General features: G+C 45.6%; 1 non-coding gene across 1 annotated transcript; it reads left to right on the top strand.

The window, feature by feature from the left end:
* The first annotated feature begins 7,834 nt into the window (after positions 1-7,834).
* On the top strand, positions 7,835-7,909 carry Trnas-cga. Its single transcript has one exon. It is a non-coding gene; the product is annotated as a tRNA-Ser (tRNA).
* The last annotated feature ends 8,006 nt before the right edge of the window (positions 7,910-15,915 follow it).

Genomic DNA, 15,915 nt, shown 5'->3' on the forward strand with positions numbered 1-15,915 from the left:
CTGCTTGAGTTCACATGTTATCATTTTCTCATTTGCAGAGAGTGAATGGAGATATAGGCGCTAGAAAATGAAGTGCGAAGTGAAGAAGTCGGAATATTCCCGACATTTTCTTCTGTTTCAGTTCAATAGAGCGGTGACAGCAGCGGAGCCACCCAGAAATATTTGCACCGTGCACGGCAATGTTATTCCGTTTTTTTTATCTTTTTTGGGGGTGGGGGGTGGGGGGGTTATCCCCTCGTACTACGAAACTAACAGCGTCATCTCTTAGTTCACTGTGGCGTGATGTTTAAAGCAGTCGATTTTGATAAAATTTTAAATTGCGACATTTTTTTTCGTGTGCGGATTTTCATGAGGAAATGAAGCCTACTTTTTCTCCATGTTACCTGTGAAAACCCCATTGACATTCGTCTAGAAGTTATGGAGATCAGTGTGTTCGAACAGACAGACACGACGATTCTAGATAAACCTTCACAGTACGATATCTTTTATTCCGTGTTCCGATTTTGATGAAATAAAACATTTCTGCTGCATAGGAATACTCTCTTTCAAATTCTAAAGGTGGCAGGGGTAAAATACAGGGAGCGAAAGGCTATTTACAATTTGTACAGAAACCAGATGGCAGTTATAAGAGTCGAGGGACATGAAAGGGAAGCAGTGGTTGGGAAGGGAGTAAGACAGGGTTGTAGCCTCTCCCCGATGTTGTTCAATCTGTATATTGAGCAAGCAGTAAAGGAAACAAAAGAAAAATTCGGAGTAGGTATTAAAATCCATGGAGAAGAAATAAAAACTTTGAGGTTCGCTGATGACATTGTAATTCTGTCAGAGACAGCAAAGGACTTGGAAGAACAGTTGAATGGAATGGACAGTGTCTTGAAAGGAGGATATAAGATGAACATCAACAAAAGCAAAACAAGGATAATGGAATGTAGTCTAATTAAGTCGGGTGATGCTGAGGGAATTAGATTAGGAAGTGAGGCACTTAAAGTAGTAAAGGAGTTTTGCTATTTGGGGAGCAAAATAACTGATGATGGTCGAAGTAGAGAGGATATAAAATGTAGGCTGGCAATGGCAAGGAAAGCGTTTCTGAAGAAGAGAAATTTGTTAACATCCTGTATTGATTTAAGTGTCAGGAAGTCATTTCTGAAAGTATTCGTATGGAGTGTAGCCATGTATGGAAGTGAAACATGGACGATAAATAGTTTGGACAAGAAGAGAATAGAAGCTTTCGAAATGTGGTGCTACAGAAGAATGCTGAAGATTAGATGGGTAGATCACATAACTAATGAGGAAGTATTGAATAGGATTGGGGAGAAGAGAAGTTTGTGGCACAACTTGACCAGAAGAAGGGATCGGTTGGTAGGACATGTTCTGAGGCATCAAGGGATCACCAATTTAGTATTGGAGGGCAGCGTGGAGGGTAAAAATCGTAGAGGGAGACCAAGAGATGAATACACTAAGCAGATTCAGAAGGATGTAGGTTGCAGTAGGTACTGGGAGATGAAGAAGCTTGCACAGGATAGAGTAGCATGGAGAGCTGCATCAAACCAGTCTCAGGACTGAAGACCACAACAACAACAACAGGCGTGTATACCGAAACTCATTGCCAGTTCAGTGCCACCTGTGTTGTCGACCTGGAATGTTATGTTCATCTGCAGTGATTGGTTTTATTAGCCCGTGTTCCGATTTTGATGAAATAAAACATTTCTGCCGCATAGGCGTGTATACCGAAACTCATTGCCAGTTCAGTGCCACCTGTGTTGTCGACCTGGAATGTTATGTTCATCTGCAGTGATTGGTTTTATTAGCACTGTTTTATTCTTGTTTCGTTTCTTGTGACGACAAGTTTAATTGAACAACATGCAGCAGTGAAACTTCGTTTTCTATTCGGTAAAAATGCTACTGAAACTATTTTAACGTTGAGAACAGCTTACCAGGATGACGCCACTGGAAAAACTCAAGTGTACGAGTGGTTTGCTTGATTTAAAAATTGCGACACGCCTACTGATGACAAACCTCGTCCTGGACGTCCCTCAACTGCCCGAATCAACGAAAATGTTGAAAAAATTCGAGAGCTTGTACTCACAGATCGTCGACAGACAATTGACCAACTGTCACATATTAGGGCGTTACTTTAGAGCTCGGTTCAGCGAATTTTAACGGAAGATTTGGGAATGAAAAGAGTTGCTGCCAGGCTTGTTCCTCAGCTTCTGACTGACAATCAAAAGGAACGTCGAGTTGATGTACTTTGAAAGAATAGCTTGCAATTGATCCAGATTTTCTGTCAAAGGCCATTACTGGCAAAGATTCTTGGTGCTATGGTTACGACCCATAAACAAAGCGATAGTCAAGCCAATGGAAGACGTCATCGCCACCCCGTCCAAAAAAATGTCGTCTAGTCAAATCAGACATCAAAACAGTGCCGATTTGCTCTTTTGATGTCAAGGTCAGACAATCAATCAAACCTTTTCTTTGGGGAAGTTTTAGGAAGATTATGCAGCAGTGTTCGAAAAAAAAAGATCGATTTGTGGCAGATGGGGGGCTGGTTCTTCTACGGCAACATGGACCTGCGCAAACAGCCATCTCCGTTAGACAGGTGTTGGCTAAAAATGGCATGTCTGCTGCCCCACGCACCTTACTCGCCGGACCTAGCTCCGTGAGACTTTTTCTTATTTTCACGCATGAAAAGGGGCCTGAAAGGACACTGATTTGACAACATTGAAGAGGTCGAGAAGAAAACGAGGGAGGAGCCGTCAGCCATTTCTAAAGATGATTATAAAAACTGTTTCGACCACTGGAAGCACCTGTGGTACAAACGTATTAGTTTTAATGCAGAGTATTTTCAAGGGGATATGGATGATTTGTGAACGATTTGAAAATATATAGCTTTTAAAAAATAATGCCTCCTTTTTTTGGCTACTCCCTCGTACATCAGAGAATCAATGGATGGTGTTGTTAGCATTTTTAAACTCAGTGACGGCTGTAAGGCTACTCCAGTGACTGAATTAAGCGCCGTAATCTTATCACTACGAATACAAACTAACAGGGAATTTACTTGTCTAGGATACACGGTTTGCTTTTTCCGATAACTTTTATTTATATTCTTTGCTAGGTGAATTGAATAAATTAACTTTGCTTTGTGATTTGGGTGCCTACTCATAACATTTTCATTTCGTCTTGGTTAGGAATAAAAACGCCAAGAAAACGGTCGAGACTTTCTGAGTACACGACAAAGGTTAAAAGTCTAACGCCGGCCGAAGTGGCCGTGCGGTTAAAGGCGCTGCAGCCTGGAACCGCGAGACCGCTACGGTCGCAGGTTCGAATCCTGCCTCGGGCATGGATGTTTGTGATGTCATTAGGTTAGTTAGGTTTAACTAGTTCTAAGTTCTAGGGGACTAATGACCTCAGCAGTTGAGTCCCATAGTGCTCAGAACCATTTGAACCATTTTTTAAAAGTCTAACGACTATGCGATCTGAAGAATCCAAAGAAGATCTTCAGGCGAGACTTGCTGTGGCTCGGGAACATAAGCTTTTTACTCGCTCTATGGAAACTCCATCCGAAAGTAACGCTCGACCTAACTCTGATTATGCTTTATCTCGCTCCTTCGAACCCTTCACTCACAGGCTCAAAGCTACTGCTCTGCAACATAACGCCATAGGAGCGGAATTTGACAGAAACTGGCGCAGGCGAGCGAGTTTTTATACCAGGAATCATGCATATTCCTAATACTTCACAATTTCTCATTAAACGTGTGCAATCCCTGGTGTGCCATGACCATAAACAAAGAACAAAGAAAGTACTTCTGCGTGTGGACCTTATTGTCAGTTGCTTTTCGCACAACCAGCTCTACGTGGCTGTCTCTCATGTTAATGAAACAAATAAGCTGTACATTCATGTCCCCCAAACAAACATCTTCAAAAGTTCTACCCAAAGAAGTTTTATAAGTAAAAAATAAATTCCACACGCAGGAAGTCTCGAACACAGCTTTGATGCGTAGGATCGTAGCTTTTATTTTATTATTCATTTATTTTTATTTTTTAAATTATTTTATTTATTTTTTCGCATGTTCCTATTGAGGTGCCATCGCAAGGCAAGGCAAGGTTGTAGGCTTCAAATCGGTACACATCGGACCCGCGAGTTGCCACTGTCGACGCTAGCAGACCAAGCCCCACCACTCGGCTGGTCTAACGATACAAGCTAGCGCTCTGGTCAGTTCTACAGCCGACTTTAATACACTCCTGGAAATGGAAAAAAGAACACATTGACACCGGTGTGTCAGACCCACCATACTTGCTCCGGACACTGCGAGAGGGCTGTACAAGCAATGATCACACGCACGGCACAGCGGACACACCAGGAACCGCGGTGTTGGCCGTCGAATGGCGCTAGCTGCACAGCATTTGTGCACCGCCGCCGTCAGTGTCAGCCAGTTCGCCGTGGCATACGGAGCTCCATCGCAGTCTTTAACACTGGTAGCATGCCGCGACAGCGTGGACATGAACCGTATGTGCAGTTGACGGACTTTGAGCGAGGGCGTATAGTGGGCATGCGGGAGGTCGGGTGGACGTACCGCCGAATTGCTCAATACGTGGGGCGTGAGGTCTCCACAGTACATCGATGTTGTCGCCAGTGGTCGGCGGAAGGTGCACGTGCCCGTCGACCTGGGACCGGACCGCAGCGACGCACGGATGCACGCCAAGACCGTAGGATCCTACGCAGTGCCGTAGGGGACCGCACCGCCACTTCCCAGCAAATTAGGGACACTGTTGCTCCTGGGGTATCGGCGAGGACCATTCGCAACCGTCTCCATGAAGCTGGGCTACGGTCCCGCACACCGTTAGGCCGTCTTCCGCTCACGCCCCAACATCGTGCAGCCCGCCTCCATTGGTGTCGCGACAGGCGTGAATGGAGGGACGAATGGAGACGTGTCGTCTTCAGCGATGAGAGTCGCTTCTGCCTTGGTGCCAATGATGGTCGTATGCGTGTTTGGCGCCGTGCAGGTGAGCGCCACAATCAGGACTGCATACGACCGAGGCACACAGGGCCAACACCCGGCATCATGGTGTGGGGAGCGATCTCCTACACTGGCCGTACACCACTGGTGATCGTCGAGGGGACGCTGAATAGTACACGGTACATCCAAACCGTCATCGAACCCATCGTTCTACCATTCCTAGACTGGCAAGGGAACTTGCTGTTCCAACAGGACAATGCACGTCCGCATGTATCCCGTGCCACCCAACGTGCTCTAGAAGGTGTAAGTCAACTACCCTGGCCAGCAAGATCTCCGGATCTGTCCCCCATTGAGCATGTTTGGGACTGGATGAAGCGTCGTCTCACGCGGTCTGCACGTCCAGCACGAACGCTGGTCCAACTGAGGCGCCAAGTGGAAATGGCATGGCGAGCCGTTCCACAGGACTACATCCAGCATCTGTACGATCGTCTCCATGGGAGAATAGCAGCCTGCATTGCTGCGAAAGGTGGATATACACTGTACTAGTGCCGACATTGTGCATGCTCTGTTGCCTGTGTCTATGTGCCTGTGGTTCTGTTAGTGTGATCATGTGATGTATCTGACCCCAGGAATGTGTCAATAAAGTTTCCCCTTCCTGGGACAATGAATTCACGGTGTTCTTATTTCAATTTCCAGGAGTGTAGGAATGGTTCACTCGTTGTAGCTTCAAAGATCTCATTTGCAGAGACGCAAGTTAGCATAGCCTTCAGCTAACTCAGTAGCTATGACTTAGCCAGGCGCCACATACAGTTTATGCAGTGACAATTGATGTATATGTGTGAAGCAATCAGAATTGTAAAGAAGTATTCGCAGTTCAGTCTATAACTGCACTTGTAAATATTGTACAAAGTCCAGATCGACGTTCACCGCTGATGCTGAATTAAAGCTAAGTATTTAATTGTATTCCTGTCTACTAACTTTCTAATCACCTAGGATGTTCCAGATACATCCCGTCAAGTATAATTCATTGATCCTCGCGCCAGCCTACGTGATCAACGCGTGCAATAATGGCCACCCCTTGTGATCAGACTAAGAGTCAAATTGCGTGACTCAGCCGGGTCACTCTTTTTCCATGAGGCCCATAGTTCCGCCTCATACACAGGACCTATTCCGGTTCCTGTGGGTTTGCTTGTCGATTGTCATTTTTTATTTGTAGTTCACTGTTGCTATTTGAGTATACACGTTTTCATTTTGTCATTTGAAGATAATGAGTGGAGCTATGGACGCAATAAAATGGAGTACCAAGTGTGGAAGTCGGAACACTGCCGACATATTCTTGTGTTTGAGTTGAATAGAAGGGTAACGCAGCGAAAGCAGCTAGAAACATTTGCCCCATGTATGGGGATAATTCCATTGGACAGAGCACGGCAACCAAATGGTTTTCCCGTTTTAAGGAGGATCATTTTCACATTAGTGACTCCCCACTTTCAGGAAGACCTTTGTGGTTTTATGAAGATCGTTTAAACGCATTAATTCACAATGATCCCCGTCAGTGTAGCGTATAAATAGCAAATGTGATGAACTGTGATCATTTCACCATGGTGCGACATTTGCTTGCAGTCGAGGAGGTCCAAAGTCGGAAATATGGATATTGCATACTCTAAGCCAAGATCACAGAAATGAGCGGGGCGACCTCTGCTTTCTTGTCATCAATTGGTTCATGGACAACACCGATCATTCCAAAGGAAAAAAAAAAGAACCGGTTGAGCCCAAGTAAACCAGAAACTCCCCATACAAAGACCTGCTCGCATCCACGAAACTTAGCGTTACACATCTGGTAGAAACGCGACGTAGTAACCATCACTGCTGACATTTCTTGTCAACATTTGAGGCGTCTTGCAGACGTGATCGAGAACAACGACCAAGACCACGACGAAAAGTGGTCCTACTTCGCGATAACGCCCACTCGGATCCTGCTAGATTGACAAGAAACACTAAGCAGAAACTGAGTTGGGAAGTCATTCCTCACCCACGTTACTCATTAGATATTGCACTCTAAGATTTACACCTTCTTTATTTTATTTTTTATTTATCGTATGGCAACAGCAGCAAACATTGACAAGTTCATAAAGTTTAATTTTACATATATTTTAGGTTTACTTTTTGACATAAATTGTATACAAATTTTTAAATTGTGAAAATTACTAACTTAATATTACTGACTATTTGACTGATATAATTGCAATTTAAAAAAGGCAGATACATTTAATCATAGTTCGACATCTAATGATTGAAGCCAATTAGCAGCAGAGGGAGTGACATTATTAAAGTCGTTATATGGACCAGGATACTTTTCTTCTTTTCCGCTCTCTATCGAAAAACCTTCAAGCGCTCTGCGAACATGGATCGACTTTCCCTCAAAACCAGCTGTTTTCTACAGTTGAGGAATCGGAAATCTTTCCCAGCGTTGGTAGTCTGTAGTCAATAGTGAAGGATAATATGCCATTGGTGAAAAAGTCTCTGTTATATGTATCCGTTGTGTTTATTAAACTTATCCAAAAACGCTACGAACGGATGCACCAACCTAATAAATACCTGAATGAGATTTTCACTCTCCCAGTACCTCGTCTCCTATCTTCCGAACTGTACAGAAGCTCTACTGCGAACCTGCCAGGAAGTTTCATATCAGCACACACTCCGCTGCAGAGTGAAAATCTCATTCTGGAAACATCCTCCAGGCTGTGGCTGAGCCATGTCTCCGCAATATCCTTTCTTTCAGGAGTGCTAGTTCTGCAAGTTTCGCAGGAGAGCTTCTGCAAAGTTTGGAAGGTAGGAGACGAGGTACTGGCAGAAGTAAAGCTGTGAGGACGGGGCGTGAGTCGTGCTTGGGTAGCTCAGTTGGTAGAGCACTTGCCCGCGAAAGGCAAAGGTCCCGAGTTCGAGTCTCGGTCCGGCATACAGTTTTAATCTGCCAGGAAGTTTTAATAAACACCTGTCCAACGTCGAGTTCCTCAGCTAGTGTGAAAATAAAACCGTAGTTGGCTGGGGCAGTTTCTGGTGCAAGTGGCCCTGTCAGGGATACCGCTACGGCCGGTGGACGGGTTAATTTTGGATCTTTACGGAAGAGCCTGGCCTCAGCCAGATGAGAGGGTCTTGCCGTCACCGCCGCCGTAACCTCACTTGTCCCCGCTTGGTCCTGGGGCGACCGTCCACTGACTTACGACGCCGCCAGATTTACCGGCGGTGCGGGCCCGTAATCATGCTTCGTTATGGCCACTTACCTGCCCGTATAAGCAGGTGACGAGCTGGTAGCGGGCCGGGTCAGTCTGCTGCCGTTACCGGCAATCACGGCTGGAGGTGGCCGCTGGAGAGTTATGTCGGGTAACCACAGCGTGCGTGGCTGCGCTAGGCCGCCTGTAGGACGTGCGTTGCGACTGCACCTCTCCCGCGCCAGAGATGCACTTTGCCATCCAGTTTATCTAATAGTGCAAATACCACTTTGCGGAATGGGATGCGAAGTAATCTGCTAACGTTGACACGTGTTCCGTGTGATTTGTAGGGGGACTGGTTTCCTGCACTGCCTATCACACGATGCCAGTTTGCCTAGGAGAAGCAGATCTGGTCAGACTACTTGAAAGTGGCGGTAATCGTTCGAAATATACAATGATGAGGCCGAAAGTTATGGCTACCTGCTTAATAGCTGGTTTGTCCATCTCTGGAACGAAATGAATCACTGATTCCGCGTATCAGGGATCCGACAGTTTGTTGGTACGTTCGTGGAGGTATGTGCCGTTAGATGTTGAAACGCCTGGTTAAATCCGCAGCACAGAACAGGTAGCTGGAATTGTGGAAAGGGGCCAAAAATGAGCGGCTGTCAGTTATGCTCGAACACATATAACTTAGTTTAGTTGCCAAACATTACAGCGCAAATTTCCGAGCTTAACTATCGACTGTCACACAATCTTATGGCTTAAGGGCACAATCTCTTTAATTTTTAAAACGGCTGAAGGCCCATGCGATTTAAAACACAACTACAATAAATTTTCAAAGGCAGAAGGCCCAAAGCTTTATGAAGAAAAAAATATTTTAAATGAGGCTTAATGCCCAAACAATGCAAGGCTTGACAAGTAAGGAACTTTCAATTTTAAAACGGCTGAAGGCCCATTATTTAAAACCCAACTAAAAGCATACAAATTCAAACCATCGGCTATGAGCCATTAAAATACACAATCAAACACCAGCCAGCGCGCCTCAGAAGTTTCCGGGGGTCGGTCTGCACTTGAAGTATTAACGTTCGCTTCGGGGAGACAGGTAGCCGGCCCAACTACATCCGATCCGTCGGCAACCCAAGCAAGAGACAGTCAACAGACCCACCGACGACTTGCTTTCCACCCGACCAGTACACAAAGAACTCCAAAGCCAGCACATAAAAGGTGTAGCCACCCACAATCAAGTATGCATAAGCTGTGAAAACTACGTATTGGTCAGCGACAACACGGTGAGGAAAGGACACTGCCTGAATTTTACGTCAGCGGCCAGAGCAGAAAACCGGAATGCTAACGGCCACAAGGCAAAAAATTCCGCTGGAGCACTTGGACTTTAAATAACCAAAATACAATTAAATTCCACCGGATGGTGGCCAAACTTTCGCCAACCATGAAGACCAACGGCACAATGTGAACAGACTGGCTTCGGTAATTAAATCATCACTCAAATCTGATGTCATGGGTTGGTGAGCCACGACCCTCGTAGCAATCGGAACAGCTCCCACACCCTCCGACACTGCGTAGAGACCGCCAGCGGGCCCAGCCGACTGCACCGCGCGGATATTTCCTGGTTGATCGACACCAACCGACCGACTGCCGCACACCGGCTAGCCGGAAACTATAAGCGCCAGACCAAAGATAGTTGTTGTTGTGGTCTTCAGTCCTGAGACTGGTTTGATGCAGCTCTCCATGCTACTCTATCCTGTGCAAGCTTCTTCATCTTCCAGTACCTACTACAACCTACATCCTTCTGAATCTGCTTAGTGTATTCATCTCTTGGTCTCCCTCTATGATTTTTACCCTCCACGCTGCCCTCCAATGCTAAATTTGTGATCCCTTGATGCCTTAAAACATGTCCTACCAACCGATCCCTTCTTCTAGTCAAGTTGTGCCACAAACTTCTCTTCTCCCCACTCCTATTCAATACCTCTCATTAGTTACGTGATCTACCCACCTTATCTTCAGCATTCTTATGTAGCACCACATTTCGAAAGCTTCTATTCTCTTCTTGTCCAAACTAGTTATCGTCCATGTTTCACTTCCACACATGGCTACACTCCATACAAATACTTTCAGAAACGACTTCCTGACACTTAAATCTATACTCGATGTTAACAAATTTCTCTTCTTCAGAAACGATTTCCTTGCCATTGCCAAGATAGTATAAGGTGCGAATATTGATACACACCGCTACTCTCACACGCAGAAAGAGGCAGAACCACGGCATAGCGGCAATAACCATGGGATACCAAATGCAGAGTAACAGTCAAGGTTTAAACCAACGCATAAGCCGGGGGCAGCACGGTTCAAATGTCTACGGACAGATAATGTAATTTGCTTAAGTAACGGGTCGCTGATTTGCGTACGTGGTGATGGCGCCCGAAAGCGACTGAGATGGATTCCATAGGATTTACATCAGGCCTATTTGGTCGCCGAGACATTAACATGATTTCACTATAATGCTCCTCAAACCAATGTAGCACGGTTATGGCTCCGAGATACGGACAGTTATACAGACCGAAAGACGACATCGCCGACGGGGAAGACATCAGACATGAGGTGATGCGAGTGGCTCGCAAGCCGTCAGCGTGTCTTCAATTACACCACATGTCCCATGCAAGCGCCGGAAAATGACTCTCATAGCATAATGCTGCTCCCACCAGAGAGTGTTAGTGGCGCGCTGCGCGTTTCGAGCTAGCAGCCCTTCACCTCGATGACTGCGTTTGTGAATGTGACCATAGACCTAGTGTAGCAAAAGTGTGGTTTAGCCGAAGAGCCGACACGTTTCCATTGATCGACGGGCGAACCCCGATGTTCCAGTGCTCACTGCAATCGTAACTGACGATAAACAGTTTTTGATGTTGCTGAGCAACATTCATACAATAACTTTTAAATGAACAAACCGCCATTCGACTGCATTGTTTTTTTTTCAATTACGACGTAGGTTTAGGCCTTTTATGCAATTTTCAAGTGGCTGATAATGGCGTAAAATGCTGAAACCAAGTACGTAATTAAATAAACAAGAATACAGTCACTTCCTGGCAGATTAAAACTGTGTGCCCGACCGAGACTCGAACTCGGGACCTTTGCCTTTCGCGGGCAAGTGCTCTACCAACTGAGCTACCGAAGCACGACTCACGCCCGCTACTCACAGCTTTACTTCTGCCAGTACCTCGTCTCCCACCTTCCAAACTTTACAGAAGCTCTCCTGCGAACCTTGCAGAACTAGCACTCCTGAAAGAAAGGATATTGCGGAGACATGGCTAAGCCACAGCCTGGGGGATGTTTCCAGAATGAGATTTTCACTCTGCAGCGGAGTGTGCGCTGATATGAAACTTCCTGGCAGAGTTCGAGTCTCGGTCGGGCACACAGTTTTAATCTGCCACGAAGTTTCATATCAGCGCACACTCCGCTGCAGAGTGAAAATCTCATTCTGGAAGAATACAGTCAAATGGCGGTGTGTTCAGTAAAAAGAAGTAATTAACGTTGTCGTTGGGTCACATGTGAACACGTAGGGATCGTCTACTGCAGAGCTCCATGTTCAACAATTTGCGATGAATGGGGTGCTCGGAAACACTTCTGCGTGCACCAGCATTCTGCTTTTTCGGCCGAGATGCCAAAGGTCATACTGTATCCTAATTTACAGAGCAGGCAGACTTCCGAAACCCGCGTTCCGTCAAGAATCGTGGACGTCCAACCATTTAGCGCCTAGTAGTAGTTCCACTGTCCTTATACCTCTTTCCGTAGAAGCTCACAGGAGTAGCACGTGAACGTTCGATCATCTTCACCGTTTTGGAGACACTCGTTCACAGGTTCAGCGTAATAAAAATCCACCATTTGTCAAAGTCGCTTATCCCAGTGGATTTCCTCATATGCAGCCCATATCTTCCCGCTAGGGTGATCCTCCGTCTGTGTCTGCTCCGTTTACGTACACTCATACAAATAAATTAAGGATAATGCTGATAAATGGGGAAACAACGCTCTGGTGGGCGGTTTGCGTGTTTAAACCGCCTCGGGGTATGACCATGCGGTGCATTCGACCTGCGGTCGTCGCATGGTGGCGCTGGCAGCAGTCCACATACGCAGAGGTGTGTTGGTGCATGTCAGAGTACGGTGCAGCGATTAAGTGTGCAGGCGTTTTCAGACGTGCTAATGATGACTGTGTGTTGAAAATGGCTCAGAGAACACGTATTGATGACGTTATGAGAGGTAGAATACTAGGGCGACTGGAGGCTGGTCAAATACAGCAGGTCGTAGCACGGGCCCTCCGAGTGCCACAAAGTGTGATCTCAAGGTTATGACAGCGATTCCAGCAGACAGGAAACGTGTCCAGGCGCTACAGTACGGGACGTTCACAGTGTACAACACCACGAGAAGGCCGATATCTCACCATCAGTGCCCGCAGACGGCCGCGGAGTACTGCAGGTAGCCTTATTCGGGACCTTACCGCAGCCACTGGAACAGTTGTCTGCAGACAGTCTACAGACGACTGAACAGACATGCTTTATTCGCCTGGAGACCTGCAAGGTGCATTCCACTGACCCCTGGTCACAGGAGAGCCCGTAAAGCCTGGTGTCAAGAACACAGTACATGGTCATTGGAACAGTGGTCCCACGTTATGTTGATGGACGAGTCCAGGTATAGTCTGAACAGTGATTCTCGCTAGGTTTTCATCTGGCGTGAACCAGGAACCAGATACCAACCCCTTAATGGCATTGAAAGGGACCTGTATGGAGGTCAGAGTGTGATGGTGTGCGGTGGAATTTTGATTGGTGCACGTACACACCTGCATGTCTTTCACAGAGGAACTGTAACAGGTCAGGTGTATCGGGACGTCATTTTGCACCAGTATGTCCGCCTTTTCAGGGGTGCAGTGGGTCCTACCTTCTCCCTGATGGATGATAACGCACGGCCCCACCGAGCTGCCATCGTGGAGGAGTACTTTGAAACCGAAGATATCAGGCGAATGGCTTGCCTGTTTCCAGACCTAAATCCCATCGAGCACGTCTGGGATGCTCTCGGTCGACGTATGGCTGCACGTGTTCAAACCACCAGGACACTTCAGGAGCTCCGACAGGCACTGGTGCAAGAATGGGAGGCTATACCCCAGCAGCTGCTCGACCACCTATCCAGAGTATGCCAACCCGTTGTGCGGACTGTATGCGTGTGAATGGTGATCATATCCCATATTGATGTCAGAGTACATGCGCAGGAAACAGCAACGTTTTGTGGCACATGTGTTTCGGGACCGTTTTTTCAACTTGTCACCAATACCGTGGACCTACAGATCTGTGTCGTGCATGTTCCCTATGTGCCAATGCTATTAGCGCCACTTTTGTGTAATTCCACGTTGTGTGGCACCACATTCTGCAATTATCCTTAATTTATGAGCATGAGTGTACTTTTGCTACCGCGTCATTTGTCCGCAACCAGCGTCGTGGTGGGCACTGGCCATAACGTTTTGGCTCGTCAGTGTATAGCCATAAACAGCTGACACTTCGTAAAAGGTACGAGGGCCCGCTGAAAAGTAATGCCTCCGAAATTTTTATGTGAAAACTCTTAAAACTTTTCGAATAAAACAGACGTTATTAACATTCCATATCTTAATTCTTCACGTCTACATGCGAGGGTCATTTCATAAGTCATGGCAGCTATGATGTATCCTGAGATTATGCAACAACATGAGAATTTTGCGATGTGCATCGAAGTGGTACGGCAGTGTGTGTCTGATGCCAACATAAAGTGTGGGGTCACGTAAAGGTTGAAATGAAACATCGCATAGAACTCCGCATAAAATTATTGTGAATCAATACAAATGGAAGAAAAGTGAATCAAAATCAACTACTGCGCTTTAAGATAGTCTTCCGGTGTATGCATACAGCGTTGCCAACGATGGAGGAGGCGTTGAATGCCACTGACATTGCCTTCAGTATATGCCACCTGTCGCCGAAATACCGTGAGGACATTCGCCCTGCTTGTAAAGCGCCTCCCACGCAATGGTTTCCTCGGTTGTGTGTGACTCAGTGGGAAGTCGCATGGACTGAGGTCTGGTGGGTAGCGTGGGTGGGGGACGAGCCGTCGTGTAGCACGGCCAACCTCACACTGAAAGTTTCAGGCGCTGGTACCGAGCCATTCTCGCATGTGATCGAAATTTGTCGGTTGATTTCGGTAATATTTGCCGAGGGCTTCTGAATGTACTCGTATTTATTGTAATTACGGTACTACCACACGTACGCACGACATACCACAGTCGCCACGACTTACTGAATGACCCTCGTATTTATTTCACAACACAGTCACCCGGACGACGAACACATTTCTCACAACGAGAGACCAGTTTGTTGATACCGCCACTGTAGAATGTTTGACTCTGTTGACTGATCATATCACGGTATAAGTGTATATGCATGTGTCCACTTTATCACGGGACTATTATATATTTTTGTTTTCATAATTATATTTTATGATTTTGGTTGGGGCGGCTTTAAATATTGTGGGGTAGCATGAGAGTTTTAATTAACTTATACCGCGATAACTCTCGTACGGACATCGGCTGCCCCGAAGTACCTACGATATAATATTTTTTAAACACAACGAGCGACTCACCGCCTTCTAATAAATAATTTGCGTGAGCGCAACTATTTTGAAAAGAAAATATGCGTTATCTTCCGCAAACTGTAATTATTGATATGTGTCTCAGGGGGCTACTGGTTATTTATGTACCAAACTACATAAAGGTTAATTGGGATATTGCGGAATGTAATGATTTTCAATAATTTTTGTTCATTATTTGCAAGGCAAAACTGGAGAGAATCTCATCTGCGCTTAGGCGGTCAAACTCGAAACATACTGAACTCATTCAGTGTTCTAAATATTAATCAACGAAATCTATTTTTACCCTGTTAACTCTGAGACTATTGTAAGATGAAAATAGCGAAAACTCTCACATTTGCATTTAATATTATGACATGAAATCTTAATTAAATAATACAGTCAGCATAATGGCTGACTAAATCCTGCTAGGGGAGATGAGCTCCCTGCACTACGGAGTTCTGTAAAAATTTTGGTAATTACTATTAATGGTTGCGATCATGCGAGGTGGCAACTAAGTCAGTGATACACACTTTACAATAACAATTTCTATTATATTTTTCAAAAATACAGATAAAACTTACGCTAATTATCAGACAGCACTACAATGGCGGCCTGCCGCTAGACGAAACAAAACGGGAGAGCTTTCAATAAAGCAATAGTCTCTGGTCATGTTAATTTTCATTACACAGATAAAAAGAATGTTCTTTTATTTTTATATCACGTCGCTGTTTGTGATTTTTGGTGGTATTTAACTTTTTTAATCTTTCTCATACATCGCGCAAGCGTACACAGTGTTGAAATAATTTATAATTCACAAGTCGCACGACAAAAACATCCTTTCCCCTTCTCCAAATGTCCATTAATGTGACGTACCGTCACAATCCACAGCCTCACTTCTGCTTGCACCGCTACATCATTATCAAAGTGAAGTCCTCGAAGGTGGTCTTTAAGTTTTGGAAACAGCTGAAAAATCGGATGAGGCCAAGTCGGGACTCTATGAAGAATGTTCGATGCCAGTGAACCCGAGGCATAGGATTCTTCCAGATGTGGCAGTGCTGGTATGTGATTTGATATTATCATGTTGAAGGACAAAGTGTTCGTTG

This window comes from Schistocerca americana, chromosome 1 (genome assembly GCF_021461395.2).
Source record: "Schistocerca americana isolate TAMUIC-IGC-003095 chromosome 1, iqSchAmer2.1, whole genome shotgun sequence".
NCBI lineage: Eukaryota > Metazoa > Arthropoda > Insecta > Orthoptera > Acrididae > Schistocerca > Schistocerca americana.